Source organism: Schistocerca piceifrons, chromosome 5 (assembly GCF_021461385.2).
Source record: "Schistocerca piceifrons isolate TAMUIC-IGC-003096 chromosome 5, iqSchPice1.1, whole genome shotgun sequence".
Taxonomy (NCBI): Eukaryota; Metazoa; Arthropoda; class Insecta; order Orthoptera; family Acrididae; genus Schistocerca; species Schistocerca piceifrons.
The window spans coordinates 14,739,594-14,756,104 of record NC_060142.1 but is presented as its reverse complement, the minus strand read 5'-3'; positions in this window follow the sequence as shown (position 1 = coordinate 14,756,104).

Sequence of the window (16,511 nt, the reverse complement as noted above, 5' to 3'; positions counted from 1 at the left end):
GGCAATTCCTCATTGGCCTTACACAGCATGAATAAATTTTCTGAGATCGCAGTCAGTTCACTTCCGCTATCAATTACAATATTGTTCTTCTTTTTCTTGCATCAACGATTCCTCCACTGAATCATACATGAGTCTTTTTAGGAATTTCCCTTGTGAATTCGAACTTTCTGTGGGATATGCTTCGACTGCTACTTCTCTCTCTTTTATTTCCTCTTCTCCATTTCTTCCTTCATTTACGCTTTCTTCAACATGCTCTACTTTTTCCTCATCCTCGTCTATTTTCTCCTTCTTCGTCGCTACTTCCACATAATCGCATCTAAAGGCTCTAATTATCGCTTCATCACTTCCTTCGTTATATACGTTGGGTTGTGTGCCCACTCTTAACTTATTTTCAACTTCTGTCGACTGCGCCTTATCCTCATTGAATTCGCTTTCCCTGGTTTCCATCTCAAATAGCTCTGCAATACTCATTACTTCGTCCTTTCCTCCCACATTCGTTGTGCTTGCCTCTGGTAATTCATCTTCCTCGTCAGCATTCTCCCAATTAATTTCGTCCCAACACGATATTGTTATTTTCTTGTCTTCGTTTTCATCTGCTCCCTGCGGGTTTGTTTCTTCCTTCTTCTCTTCTCGTGATAAGATTTTTACTTCTCTGTTCAAGGTGCTGCAATTGTCCTGGGTCGGTGCGTCATTCTCTTTGCCATGGGCGCTTAGCTGTCAATTCGAACGTTTATCGAAGTTTGGTGGTCTTACCTCCACCTCTTCTATCTGTATTATCTTTTCTTGTTCAGCTTGTTGATAATGGTTTCTTTGTTGATATTTTGTCGGTCTATTGGTTCTCCAGTACCCGTTCCGGTTGTCGTTATTCCCTCTGTAATAGTTGTTGCCGTTCCTGGGTGAATTATAGTTATTGCCATATTCTCTTCTAAATCCATAACCGGTTCTTTGTTGAAATCTATTGTCGTTCCTTGGTGCGACGTTATCACATGGTTCGTAATTATTGTTTCTTCGTACTGTGTCTTGTGGATTCCACTGCTTTTTGCTTTCGTTTTCACGTGCGCATCGTCTTTTTCTTGCGTCATCTTCCGAAAATATGAACTCTAGTTCCCTTAGAATACCTTTAAATGCTTCGACGTCATTGCCTCCGCGACCTACTAATGATTGCTGGTATTTCAATGGTAGCTTCATCGCGCATAATTTAATCAACTCTCCGTCACTGTATGGTACATCTAAGCATTGATTTTTCTTTGCCATTAATTCGAAAAATTTCACGGGACTCTTCTCTCCCGAATTTTCAAAATATGGGTTCTGTAATAATTCGCACTTCACTCTGTTCTGTGCTTCGCTGGACCAATATCGTGAGAGAAACTTCTCTCTGAAATATTCGTACGATCGGCATGTCGCTGCAACATTCTGCATGGTTTCCGCGACTGTTCCTGATATGTGTGCACATATAAAGTCTAATTTGTGTGCAAGCATCCAGTGTTCTGGTAATCCTACTCGGAATTGACCAATAAAAGTTCGTGGATGTAATGAGTTTCCTTCTCGAAAGTGTTGAAATTTTGTGACTGTGAGGAAATGATCGTTGCCGTACTTCGTCATAGTTCCATATGAAATTCGCGATTCTTCGCCACTTTTGTTTCTGATCATTTCTCCCGTCGTTCTCTCCGGTTGTGGTAGATCCATTGGATACTGTCCATTGTAACTTCCGCCTACCCTTGCGTAGTATCGTTGGAGTGGTACGCAATAATTTTCTTCCATCGGTTGTGAACGTGTAGCTGAATGCATTGCACTGTACTCTTCGCGACCTGGCTTCCCATTGTCGGTATCTTGTCTGGCTAAACTTGCTTCTTCATTGCACGATCCAAACTGTCTTGAAACATACATTTGTGGTTCCGCATGTGTTTGTGATGACATTTGTTCATCAAGAATTTCGAAACGTGTTTGTTGCTGTGCAGGCTGTCTGATTTCACGTATGTTACTTTCCGCCTGTGATTGGAATCGCAAATGCGTAATATCTTCGTTAATTGCTTGTTTTTCCGGTGCTGTTACAGATACGGATGTGGTTGCAGACTCTGTGCTTGTTCGATCCTGTTCACTACGCTCTTCAATGGTTTGCAACAACTCTGTTCGCAATTTCTGAAAATGTCGCTTCGTTTGCGCTTCTATTTTGACTATGCGCTTATCATATCTTTTCAGCACAGCTTTTGTGATACGTTTGTGTAACACACTGTTGTTAACAACTTCACGCGCTGTACCTGCTGCTTGTCTAGTAATTACCTTTATCTGTTTCTCTAGTTTCTTGACTTCTCCCTGGGTGTTGTTACGTAATGTTTTGATCTCGCCCTGAGTGTCATTACGCAGTGTTTGTACGTCCACTTGTACCTTGTCAATGTCTGTTCTCAATTAATTGTAACTTGTTATTAATTTTCCTATCACTTCTCGAGATTCTTTTGCCTCGTCTTCAATATGACGTAAGTGTAACTTATTATTTTTGTTTTGTTCTTTAATCGCACGCATTTGTCTCGTGGTTTCTGCATTTTGATTCGTCATTTCTGCATTCTGGATTTCAATTTGGTTCGCAATTTCTTTATTTTGTCTTGTCATGGTTTCCGTAATTTGTTGTAATAATTCTGCCAGATTGGTGGGTCCTATTGCGTTTTCCCGACGTCCTACGCTCTGTGTTTCCGCCCAAGTGTTGGTTCGCAACCAACTGCATTAAACTGTGCTGTGACACGTTGCTGCTCGCATTCTTTGTACTCTGTGGTGAGGGAGCTCTGATTACTTGTACTATGGGTTCTACGTATTCAAGACGCAAGTTAGAATCCTCATCGACTGTCTCTCTCTACTTTCCTGCTCCTCTGTCGTATGCTGACTTACGTTTTCTATGCCTTGACGTACATTATCCTCGTTATGGTGCGTTATATGTCCTATTGCTCGCGATACTGCATCGTCTGTTGTACTGTACTCTATTCTCTGTCTATTTTCATGCTGGGTCTCTACCTCAATTCGGTCAAGGTCTCGATCTGCCATTGCTGATCTTTCCGAATCCCTTATTTTCTATTTTAAAAGCAATTCACGCGCCCTACTTCACCTCAACATGCTCTCATACGATCTCACGCGTTTCATAAACTTTTTGTTCACACGACTTGACAAACCATTCACTTACTTGTTGGGTCAGAACCAACTTGTCAACGATGTATCCGCCACTTGTGCGCTTGCATTGAGGAGAAAACTTAATTCTAAAACTATTAAAATTCATAACTTAATTATGCTGTTGTCTCTGCTAGAATGACTATCTATTGAATACTTTATTACTATCTAGCGCTGCAGCTAATGTTTTCAACTATGAATAACTTTAAAAAAAAAATTTTTACAAAAATTTTTCAATAAGATATTTTTTTGACCTAGTTAGGCATGTGGTCGACCTTCAACCATGGCATTTTACCATCCTGGCAGGGTCGCCATTTTCTAACATTCTGCGTGGTGTCTGTTTGTTGTATATCGTGTCTCCTACACTTTCGCGCAACGACGCTCTGAGCGTGTTTTTTAGGGAATTGACTAGTTTGAACCTGGGACCTGTTGCTGGTAAGGAGACGCCAGACCACACATGACATGTAGAATTCAGAAGAGTTCAGTGAGTCCAGCGATGATATAACCAAATACTTAATGATTTCAGCATCAGCTCCACTGCACTCCTTGTAAAAGAATCTTAATACTAACTAAATTTAGTGGAAGGGGTTCAAGGCTTTCCTATTTTTAGTTAGCTCGTAAAATAACGTCGAAAAAGCAGTTAAGTTTACCATTGGAAATTTTATTCTACTCACAAAACATTGTTTATAAATTGCACTATTGATAAAAGGAAATGTTTCAATACAGGATGGTAAAAACCAACTGTGTTCAACAAAAATGTGAACGAATATTCCCTGAATGGGTTTCCAAGTTCTACAATGGATCAAAGGATGACCTATGCCATATCACATCTATAATCTAGGTTTAAATTAAGATTCACAAAAGAGAAAAACTATCAAAATGTTGTACTCCCTCTCTCTTTCTATTCATTTAGTCGGTTCCGACTCTTCGTGACCCCATGAACCAAATCACCCCACTTTTTCCTGTCTTGCACTTTCTCCCATAGACCTTCCAGGTTGGAACACATTGCTTCTGTGATGCCATCGATCCATCTCATCCTCTGACGTCCTCTTCTTCTATTTCCTTCAATCTTCCCCAGCATTAATGTTTTTTCCAGCGAGGCATGCCTTCGCATTGTGTGTCCAAAGTAGGTCAGCTTTTGTTTTAACATTAGACCTTCCAGGGAGAAATCTGGTTTAATTTGCTCCAGTATTGATCTGTTGTTTCTCTTTGCAGTCCATGGAACTCTAAGAAGTTTCCTCCAACACCACAATTCGAAGGAGTCAATTCTTCGCCGTTCAGCCTTTCTAATGGTCCAGGTCTCACATCCATACATCCCAACTGGAAAGACCATAGCCCTCACAATACGGATCTTTGTTGCTAGTGTTATATCTCTGGACCTTATAACCTTGTCAAGCTTTGACATCGCCTGTCTACCGAGCAACAGGCGTCTCCGGATTTCATGGCTGCAGTCGCCGTCAGCAGAGATCTGGGAACCGAGATAACTGAATGTGGTCACTAGCTCCATGGTTTCTCCTGCTATATCCCACGAATTGACAGGTGTAGTTGCCATAATTTTGGTTTTCCTCACATTCAGCATAAGACCGGCCTTTTCACTTTCGTCTTTCACCTTCAGTAAGAGTGTTCTCAATTCTTCTTCACTTTCTGCCAACAGGATCGTCCGCGTACCTGAGGTTGTTTACATTTATTCCAGCTATTTTAATTCCTGTTTCTCCTTCATCTAGCCTCGCATTCCTCATGACATGTTCTGCATACAGATTGAATAAGTACGGTGACAGTATGCAGCCTTGCCAGACCCCTTTCTGAATCTTTATCCATTTCGTTGTTCCATACATAGTTCTCACCGTGGCTTCTTGGTCAAGGTATAAACTCTGTATCAGATGAATGAGGTGATCTGGTACCCCCATGTTTTTCAGTACGTTCCATAATTTGTTGTGATCGACGCAGTCAAAGGCTTTGGCGTAGTCAATAAAGCAGAGGTACACATCTTTCTGGAATTCTCTCGCTTTTTCCATAATCCACCGAATGTTAGCAATTTGATCTCTAGTTCCTCTTCCTTTCCTAAATCCAGCTTGTTCTTCTGGTAGCTCTCGATCTATATATTGGCGAAGTCTATTTTGTAAGATTTTCAACATAACTTTGCTAGCATGTGAAATAAGTGCGATTGTTCGGTAATCTGAGATTCTTTAGAACTTTTCTTCTTTTGAATGGGGATGAATACTGATCTTTTCCATTCTTCTGGCCACTGCTGCGTGATCCATATCTTTTGACATATTGAGTGCAGCACTTTCACTGCATCGTTTCCAGTGACTTTAAACAATTCTGCTGGTATTTCATCTTGTCCATTAGTTTTGTTATCAGCCATATTTTCTAGGGCCCACTGGATTTCGCTCTCCAAAATATCTGGCTCTAGTTCTAAATTAACATTAACATCAGCAATAGGAGCCCTGTCATGATGCAGTTCTTTCTTGTATAGGTCTTCTACATATTCTGCCCATCTTTCCTTAACATCCTCTGCTTCACTCAGATCTTTCCCGTTTCTGTCTTTTATCATTCCAATTTTTGCCTGGAATTTTCCTTTAATTTCTCTAATTTTCTTATAAAGATCTCTTGCCTTCCCCACTACGTTACCATCATCAACTTCCTTGCACTGTTCATTAAAGAATATATTTTTATCTCTTCTAGCTAATTTCTGAAAATCTTTGTTTAATTCAAACATAGCTGATCTATCTCCCTTGATTTTTGCTTTCCTTCGTTCTTCTGCAACTTGCAGTGCCTCAACTGATAGCCATCTAGCCTTCTTACTGTTCCTTTCCTTGGGAATGTGTTTCTCTGCGGCCTCCTTGACAGTATTAGCTACTTCTGTCCAAATCTCTTGCGAGCTTTTGTCCTCCAGCTGTAATACTTTAAATCTGTTTTTTACCTCTACAGCATAGTCGGAGGGTATAGAGTTAAGGTCGTATCTGCTGAAGTTTCAGCCGAAATTTTGCAATCAGGAGCTCATGATCTGATCCGCAGTCAGCACCAGGTCTTGTTGTAGCTGACTGAACCGTGCTCTTCCACCTCTGATTACAAAGTATGTAATCAATTTGGTTCCGGTGTTGGCCATCTGGCGAAGTCTAGGTATATAGGCGTCGTTTTGGTAGTTGAAATAGTGTATTAGTAATTATGAATGAATTTTCTTGGCAGGATTCTAGGGGTCTCTGTCCAGCTTCATTTGTTGTACCAAGACCATGTTTCCCTGTTATACCTTCTACAGCTTCATTTCCCACTTTTGCATTCCAATCTCCAACTATGAAGACGATATCCTTTTTTGGTGTTGACAGTAGTAATTCTTGTAAATCTCCATAGAACTGGTCAATAATTTCCTTTTCAGCATCGGTTGTTGGTGCATAAACTTGAATTACTGTGATGTTGAGGGGCTGACCTTGAAGTCTGATGGACATCGTTCTATCATTTTTATATTTGCATCCCATCACAGCTTTTCTCACTTTATCACTAACTATGAAGGCTACTCCATTACTTCTGTTGTTATCGTGCCCAGAATAATACACCATATGGCCATCCGAAGCAAATTCTCCCATGCAAGTCCACCTCATTTCACTTATTCCCAATATGTCGATGTTAATTTTCTCCATTTCTCTTTTCACTATGTCTAGTTTTCCTTGATACTTGGATCTTACATTCCATGTTCCTATGCAGTGCTTCTCTTTGCACCATCTTACTCTTCGTGAAGCTGCTCTCAAACTGGTTCCCCCCAGAGATCCGATCGGGGAACTTGAAACTCCGGAACATTTTGAGCTGAGTGAAGCCATGGGGTTTTCTTTGGATAGTTCAGTGGTGGCTTCCCGTTGCTTTCCACTGTCCTCCAGCTCCTATCTGCTCACCGACTCAGTTTCCCGCTGGGGTTGGCTACCCGACCTTCCGCTGAGTTGCTCGGCTTAACAGGGGCACCACGTGTAGGTAGGAAGTTGGAGAATTGAGGTGACAGAGGCTGTGAGAACTCTCTTGCTGAGTTCTTGTAATCGCGTATCACCCCCATTTTATGCCAGAGTCTCATGATGTCTGCAGAGCCCCCCCCCCCCAGGCCATTTCCTGGGCCCAAAATGGTGTACACTGACCCTCAATTATCTTTAATTACTTATCTAACTTGTCGTAAATTACAGTGGGTGATGTGGCTTCTCAATATATATGGATATAAGCTCTCTGCACATGTAATGAGAGAAAATATGGAGAAAGGAGGAGTTGCCACATATGTCAAAAGTTATCATTGTGCAAAAAGTATAGAAACAAAAAAGTTTTATGTAGAGAAACATATAGAAGCATGTGCCTGTGAGCTTAAATTAAATAAAGGCACATTTATAATTGTAACTGTATATAGGTCCCCATCAGGAAATTTTCATCTATTTCTGAGAAATTTGGACTCCTTGTTGTGCTATCTGTCAGACAGGGGGAAGCAAATTATTATTTGTGGGGACTTCAATGTAGATTCTCTGAAAGAGGGTAATAGGAAAAATGACCTTGAAGTATTACTCGGTTCTTTCAATTTGACACCCGTTATTGATTTTCCTACTCGGGTGGTAAACGATAGCAGCTCACTGATAGATAACTTCTTTATAGACCAAGATAAGTTTAACCAGATAAATGCTCAGCCTGTTGAGAATGGTCTTTCTGATCATGGTGCACAGCTAGTTACAATATATGACATAGCTCCATTCAGCAATACTAAACAGTCCTCCAAAGTAGTACGTTCAGTCAACGATTTAACAATTGCAAATTTCAGGGAAAGCCTACAGCAGTTAGACTGGGATGAGGTGTACCATGAACCTGATCCCAATTTAAGATATAATTTATTTCATGACATTTTTGTAAATGCATTTGAAAACTGCTTCCCCAAGAAAATAGTTAAATATACTCGTAAGAAATCTTGTAACAAACCATGGCTTACTAAGGGTACAAAAATATCTTGTAACCGGAAAAGGGAAATGTATCCGACAGCAAGAAAGAGTAGTGACCCAGAAACTATCAAAAATTATAAAAACTACTGTGTTATATTAAGAAAAGTTATTAAAAAATCCAGGAGTATGTGTATCATGTCTGAAATCAGCAACTCTGATAATAAAATTAAAACAATTTGGAATATTATTAAAAGAGAAACAGGTCAACCAAGAGCAGAGGAAGATAGTATTACCATCAAATTGAATGAAAACTTTACGAACAAAAAGTCAGAAGTTGAAAATATTTTTAATAATCATTTTCTAAATGTTGTGGATATAGTAGGATCCAGGTGTTCATTAGAAGATGCTAGGCTGTTAATGGAAGAGGCCATACCTATGCAATTTGATACAATTGAAATCTCACCCACTTCTCCCTCTGAAATTAGGAAAATAATAAACTTGCTTGAAAGCAAAAACTCACATGGAATTTATGGTATTTCCAGCAAAATACTAAAAGCTTGTTCTCAACAGATAAGTAAGATTCTCAGCCACCTGTGTAATAGCTCTCTGGAACAGGGCATTTTCCCTGATAGACTGAAATATGCTATTGTTATACCTTTGCATAAAAAGGGGGATAGATCTGATGTCAACAATTACCGTCCAATCTCCCTTCTAACAGCTTTATCCAAAATTTTTGAGAAAGTAATGTATTCAAGAGTAGCTTCACATATCTGTAAAAATGAAGTACTAACAAAATGTCAGTTTGGTTTCCAGAAAGGTTTTTCAACAGAAAATGCCATATATGCTTTCACCAGTCAAATTATGAATGATCTGAATAACCGAACACCACCCATTGGGATTTTTTGTGATCTCTCAAAGGCTTTTGATTGTGTAAATCATGAAATTCTGCTACACAAGCTCAAGTATTGTGGCATGAGTGGGACAGTGCACAAATGGTTTAATTCGTACCTAACTGGAAGAGTGCAGAAAGTTGAAATAAGTAGTTCTCGTAACATGCAAAGATCAGCACATTCCTCAAACTGGGGAACTATCAAGAATGGGGTTCCACAAGGGTCAGTCTTGGGTCCTTTGTTGTTCCTATTATATATTAATGACTTGCCATTCTATATTCATGAAGAGGCAAAGATAGTTCTCTTTGCTGATGATACAAGTATAGTAATCACACCTGACAAACAAGAATTAACTGATGAAATTGTCAATACGATCTTTCAGAAAATTACTAAGTGGTTTCTTGTAAATGGACTCCCACTGAATTTTGATAAGACACAGTACATACAGTTCCGTACAGGGAATGGTATGAGGCCATTAATAAATATAGACCTTAATCAGAAGCATATAGCTAAGGTAGAATATTCCAAATTTTTAGGTGTGTCCATTGATGAGAGATTAAATTGGAAGAAACACATTGATGATCTGCTGAAACGTTTGAGTTCAGCTACTTATGCAATAAGGGTCATTGCAAATTTTGGTGATAAACATCTTAGTAAATTAGCTTACTACGCCTATTTTCACTCATTGCTTTCATATGGCATCATATTTTGGGGGAATTCATCACTGAGGAATAAAGTATTTATTGCACAAAAGCGTGTAATCAGAATAATAGCTGGAGTCCACCCAAGATCATCCTGCAGACATTTATTTAAGGATATAGGGATATTCACAGTAGCTTCTCAGTATATATACTCTCTTACGAAATTTGTTATTAACAACCAAACCCAATTCAAAAGTAATAGCAGTGTGCATAACTACAATACTAGGAGAAAGGATGATCTTCACTATTCAAGATTAAATCTAGATTGGCACAGAAAGGGGTGAATTATACTGGCACTAAAGTCTTTGGTCACTTACCAAATAGTATCAAAAGTCTGACAGATAACCAACAAGTATTTAAGAAGAAATTAAAAGAATTTCTGAATGACAACTCCTTCTACTCCATAGAGGAATTTTTAGATATAAATTAAGAAAAAAAAGAAAAAAAATATTTAAAAAATAAAAAAAATAAAAATAAAAAATAAAGAAAAACAAAAAACACAAAAAAATATGAAGTTGTTATATTAACTTAAGTATGTTGTTAAATTAACCTAATTATGTCATGTATTAGAAAATTTGACTCGTTCCACATCATTACAAAATATCGTATTCATGATCCATGGAACTAGTATTAATCTAATCTAATCTAATCAATAATTATATAACAGAAAAACCATCACGTTTCAGATTTTTACTCAAGTGGCAAATGTGAACACCATGAGCTTTAATTGACGATCGAGACTAGTATTAAGCAAAAAGGGGGTGTAACAGATGAGACTTCAGCAGTTCTGAGTGAAGCTTTATGCGCTGTTATGCGGCATCGCGTGCGTTCATTACCTTGTCGTTTGTTAGGCAGTATCAGGGGGCGTCGGGCGACGCAGCTCCATCCAGCTCGCCGTCTCGGAAGCAAATCTTTTCCTAACTTCTCTTTACTACAATTTACCGAAGTTGGTTTAAAAAAAAAACTATCTGGCTGTGTTTTCATCTGACCAATCAGGGTCTCAATGTTAATCTTAAGTTCCGCCTACAAAAATTCTGTCTATCCAATGAGAAACGTTATACTTTTCGTTGTGGGTCAATGATTTTAAAGTTTGCAACGTAACAGAGACGCGAAAAAGTCTCACGCTAAAACTTGCAGCGGCTGTGGTCCTTTTAGCGTTATCGTAAGATCTATACTGTTCTTCTGGAGGGCTCTATCATTTAACATGGGCTGGGGGTGGTCCTGACGCAACAGAGACGCGAAAAAGTCTCACGCTAAAAACTTGCGGGTGGTGTGGCCCTTTTTGTGTTATCGTAAGATCTATACTGTTCCTCTGAAGGGCTCTAGCTTTTAACATGGGATGGGGGGTGGTCCTAACGTAACAGAGACGCGAAAAAGTCTCACGCTAAAACTTGCGGGTGGTGTGGTCCTAGCGGTTAGCTGGCGACGTGGGTGTCCGTCCGTCCCTTATCGTAGGGCCTTCCAGCTTAACACGGTTCTGCTCTCAGCTTCTGTTCTCGTTTCTCGCCTCGGAACTGCGTCTGTCTCACGGTGGGAAGGTATGACACGCATTTAGGCATTCTTGTGTTAGTCTGTGGTATTCCATTTGCTCACTCGTTACTCGTATTACTTTGGTTAATTTAATGTCACTATTTATTCAGAGCTATGTGACATACTACTGGATTTGCTTATCATGTCAGGGTTTTCTTGGAAGGTGTCGGATTTTCCTGACACCTTACAAGGCACGTGGCGTACTTGGAAGGTTACTTAAAACGATGTGTTATAACATGAAGTAATACTGACACTACAGCTTCTCATAACAAGTAGGTTGAAGAAAAGCAAACAATCGTTTTTAATATTTATCGATTTAGAGAAAGCTTTTGGCTGTGTTGGCTGAAACATTCTCTTTGAAATGCTGAATGCAGCGGGTATGAAATACTGGATTCGACAGGTTATTCGCAGATGGTACAGGCATCAGACTGGGTTTCTAAGAGTCAAAAGACATGAAAACCAGAGGCAGTGTCTGAGGAGTGAATGAGAGCCGCGTGCAGCCTGTCTGTGCAAGGAGCAAGCTGTGACGCAAACCGATGAAAGATTAGGAAACGGAATTAAAATTGATGGAGCAGTATTTAAATCTTTGAGGTTCGCTGATGACAATTTAGAGACGACACAGGACTTGGAAGAGCAACTGTAGACGAAGGTCAATGCCTTCGAATGAGGTTAGCGAAAACATTAACAGAACTAAAGCTAGGGTATCGGAATGCATCAAAATAAATCAGGCGTTGCTGAAAGAATTAGCTTAGTAACTGAGACTCTGGAAGCAGTAGATGAGTTTTGTCATTTGGGCAGCAAAGTAACTGACGGTGGCCCATGTAGACGTGATATAAATGCAGACTGATAAATTGGTTAACGTCGCATATAAATGTACATATCAGAAGAATTGGCTGAAGATATTTTTTCTCGACTGCAGTTTTATACGCAACTGAACGAGTTACAATAAATACTAGGACTATTAGTAAAGTAAGGTCCGATCGATCTTGAAATGGGAACCGCGGTGAAAATCAACACTGTTTTCTTTGGGGCAGTTCGCTGCGCCTTCGAGCTACTTCTATACATAGTCACCGCTCCGACCTATATATCTGACGTGGCGGTGTGCCAGCTTTCCTACACCCTCGTCTCTGCGCTGGTCTGCAGTTCGCTATCTGTTTCAAAATGTTGTCTACATAGTCAGTGGTTAAAGTGAGCAGAGATGAACATCAGAGGGAGCTAAGTCCGGACTGTATTATGGGTGCTCAAACACTTCCCATCGAAAACGCTGCAGGGGCGTCCTGTGTGCCCCTGTAGTGAACGGCTGAGGATTGTCCTGAAGAGGGAAATGTTTGACAGTTACGTTATGTGGGTTTGCATTAAACCAGGCGAAACCTCTCAGCGGGTACCCATACTTGGCGGGACACACTATTTTCCAGACATCTTAACATGTTCGCTGCTTGTTCAGAACTGAAAAGAGAGAAGTGACGCGATAAAATGGTATTCTAGAGGTATGCACATTATGTGCAGAGCTCCATCGGAATTTATTTGCGACCCATCAGAACTTGCTTTTCGAGTAGCCCTCATAGTTCAGACAAGAAGACAGTAGATGCTTTTGAATTGTGTTGCTATAAAGTAATTCTCAAGATGATAAAGGTTTATGGAATAACTATTTAGTAGGTACTGCTGTGTCTTGTACAGTGGCAGTCAGCACAGACAGAAACAGGAAAGGAGAAAAATTGCAATGGCCGGTGCCACGATTCCAAAATGATCTGTACATAATAGTTGTGGATTAATAGAACGCTTTATTTCTAACACAGGAAAGAAGCATAGCTTAAATTCTCGTTATGAGGTAGCTTCCTGTGCTTCCTACAGGCATTTACGTTGACCCACTGTTACTACTCGCAGCACACAGGCAAAGTATCGTCTTCCTGTTAGTAGAAGACTACGACAGGACTGGGCCGACCACGGATGGGCGGCTGCTGGCAGGGGCGCTGGACTCGCTGTCTTCCCGGAGGTGTGGCGCTGACCGCTCTTCCAACAGGCGCGCGGGTCTGCGACTTGGTGACGTCGTTTCGTGGCGCTGCGCTGGTGGGTGTACTTTCGATTCTTCAGGACTTCACAGGTACTGTCCTGACTTTGGAAAAAGACGAATTTATGACACTACTGTACTGAAAACTAGTTGGATACATCCCGAGGCACCAGTGAATTGTCAGATAGTAGGAAGTACGTAGGCCAGAGGGGGGAGGGCGGGTAAAACTGTAGACAGATGCCGTATATTCGCTGCAGAACGAATTTAGGATGCTGGAGATAGGCGGAGATGAAAAGGTTTGCGCAGGACAGACCAGTATAAAGATCTACGTCACACCATTCTTCGAATTGGAGACAGCAACAATAACCTCATTGGATTTCCCCTTTATTGCTCGTCACCACAGAAATTTTGGAAACGTGTCATGTTTCACTACACCTACCGCTGCTCTATTTTTCACCATCAGATGAATCTTTGAAAGTGCCGGTGAGGTATGTGCCTACTCTTATTTCTCTTTCAGCACCCATCGTGTCTTCAACTGACCTCAACAAATTTCTAATAACCACTCGCAACCAAACGTCTGAAAATTTAGGTCTAATGTTAACAATAATCAAAAAATTTGCTAGTCACCGCTCACCTACTCGATAAAATAGTCAAATGAATTTCAACTCTCGTTTTTCGGATCGTTTGGGCAGTACTTAATTTCTCCCGTACATCCTTTTTCCGTCTCTTAACTTACGTACCTACTGGTCATCTATAATCTTTGTACACGTATTTTGCAAAGATTCTAACTTCATCGCTGCCTCTGTGGCCTTGAATGGGCTTACTGACACCTCCTTTTTATAGACGTCTAGCGGTTCATGCAAGAAGGAATCTAGGCAATACAACAATCACCCCTCCTCGTCGGATGTTGTTGCCTTCATTTTCACTAGGTTTAGACCGGAGTGTCGAGAAGATTTCTAAAGCTGTCCGATTTTCCGATACTACCAGATCTTGCTCTTAGAGGGGCGTAGCATATTTTTGATGTTTGAAGTCAGTTCAGCTTTCGGAAAGTTCTAATTTATGGAAGACATACCTTTTGCAAATATCATATGGCTGCTACAAAGTTGCAAAGTCAGTAGTTCACTTAACTCATCTCCATTTGCTTTGAGCGTCTTTAGAATCTGTGTGTGAGGTGGAAATAAACCACATCATCTCGCGCATCTTATTTGTGAAACAGTGCCGTTTCTGTTTCGTCGGAAACCCTCCTGAGTTCATGTTCTTTTTTAATAAGCATATCACAGTACTATTGTTGCAGTTGTCTAACAGCACATTAGCATAAAACTGAGACCGAATCTTCTTCATAAACTCTGTTGTTCGTTAGTTTCCTAATTCTTAAATTATTATTGTTCTATTGGAACAGGATACAGTTTCCCGTTCTCTACGTTTTCGTGAATGGCGTCCTCACAGAATTGCTCCTTGAAGTACTTCCACAGGGCTAAATAATAGCCTGTTGTATCTTTGTCACAGACAATTTACTACATTCTCAGAGCAAAGTGTAGCTAGCACATAGTCACTGCCGCCTGCCGTGGACGAGCGGTTCTAGGTGCTTCCGTCCGGAACCACGCGACTGTTACGGTCGCACGTTCGAATCCTGCCTCGGGAATGGATGTGTGTAATGTCTTTAGGTTAGTTAGGTTTAAGTAGTTCTGAGTTCTAGGCGACTGATGACATCAGATGTTAAGTCCCATAGTGCTCAGAACCACATAGCCATTAAGGCGTTGTCTGAGTGCTCTTTAAAAGTTTCTAATGTCGTCCTCTCGGATTCTGAGACGGTTTTTTTTTCCTTCTTCAGAGATTTCATGTCTTTCAGGTCTTGATTGTGCTATTTCACCTCCCTTAAATGTTTCCTCTTAGGTCCCCCTTTAGACTACGTTTCGTCTACATAGAAAGCATAACTCCCTCCACCTCTGTGATCAGCAGCCACATCAAATGGCTCAGGATGACTCTTTTGTCTGTATGTTTTTGATTTAATGCTCCTCTCTTGGTTGTCTGGACGTTTCTGTCTCACTTCAAAACTTCACATTCAGCTTCAAAATAGACTTAATTTTGTAAAACTTTCTTTCTGCATACTTATTTCGGGAGCATTTGTATCTTACTTAATCCAAGATGTCTAAGCTTAATATGACTCAGAAAGTAGCACATATAGAAATAGATTCCTTTCCGCACTTTGATGAGAAGAATAAATGTATGAATGCTAACGTCATGAGTGCAATGTTCTGTTTAAAAATGTAGCCCATTCGGTACAGTGTCATATTAAGGTAATTAATACAGTGAACTAGCACTCGAGTTCAGAAACAAGACGTAGTACACAAATACGATTAGCGTTTTATGACATTGCAATGTACTTATAGTTAAACCAACCTTGCCGGCCAGTGTGGCCGAGCGGTTCTAGGCGCTTCAGTCTGGAGCCGCGCGACCGCTACGGTCGCAGGTTCGAATCCTTCCCCGGGCATGGATGTGTGTGATGTTCTTAGGTTTCTTAGGTTTAAGTAGTTCTAAGTTCTAGGGGACTGATGCTCAGAGCCATTTGAACCATTTTGAAACCATTCTTATATTTTCATAGTGAACCCGTGTATTTGGAGAAATTTCGGAGAAATTTCATAATGAATTGCATTCAAATAAAGTCCACACATTGCAAGTTCTACGCTATTTCAAATCTTTGATTATTTCAGCACACAGCAAACTTTTGAAAGCTGCAATTGGTAGCAGCTGTTCTTCCAATAAAACTGTTTCGCTAATTCCGTGCTCGTTAGAAAACACGCTTGTCTTATTTGTGAAATTAAGCTGTTAGTTGTTCAGAAAATACTCTCTTGTTATTTTCAGCTCATCAGGCTTTAAATATCAGGAACATTTTTCTAGATAAAATGTCGGAAAGTTGAAGGAATCTGTTGTTGTTGTGGACTTCAGTCCAGAGACTGGTTTAATGCAGCTCTCCATGCTATTCTATCCTGTGCAAGCTTGTTAATCACCGAGTAACTATTGCACCCTACATCCTTCTGAATTTCTTTAGTGTATTCATCTCTTGGTCTCCCTCTACTATTTTTATCATCCACGCTGCCCTCCAATACTAAATTGGTGATCCCTTGATGCCTCAGAATATGTCCTACCAACCGATCCCTTCTTCTGGTCAAGTTGTGCCACAAATTCCTCTTCTCCCCAATTCTATTCAGTACCTCCTCATTAGTTACGTGATCTACCCATCTAACCTTCAGCATTCTTCTGTTGTACCGTATTTCGAAATATTCTATTCTCTTCTTGTCCAAACAATATATCGTCCATCTTTCACATCCAT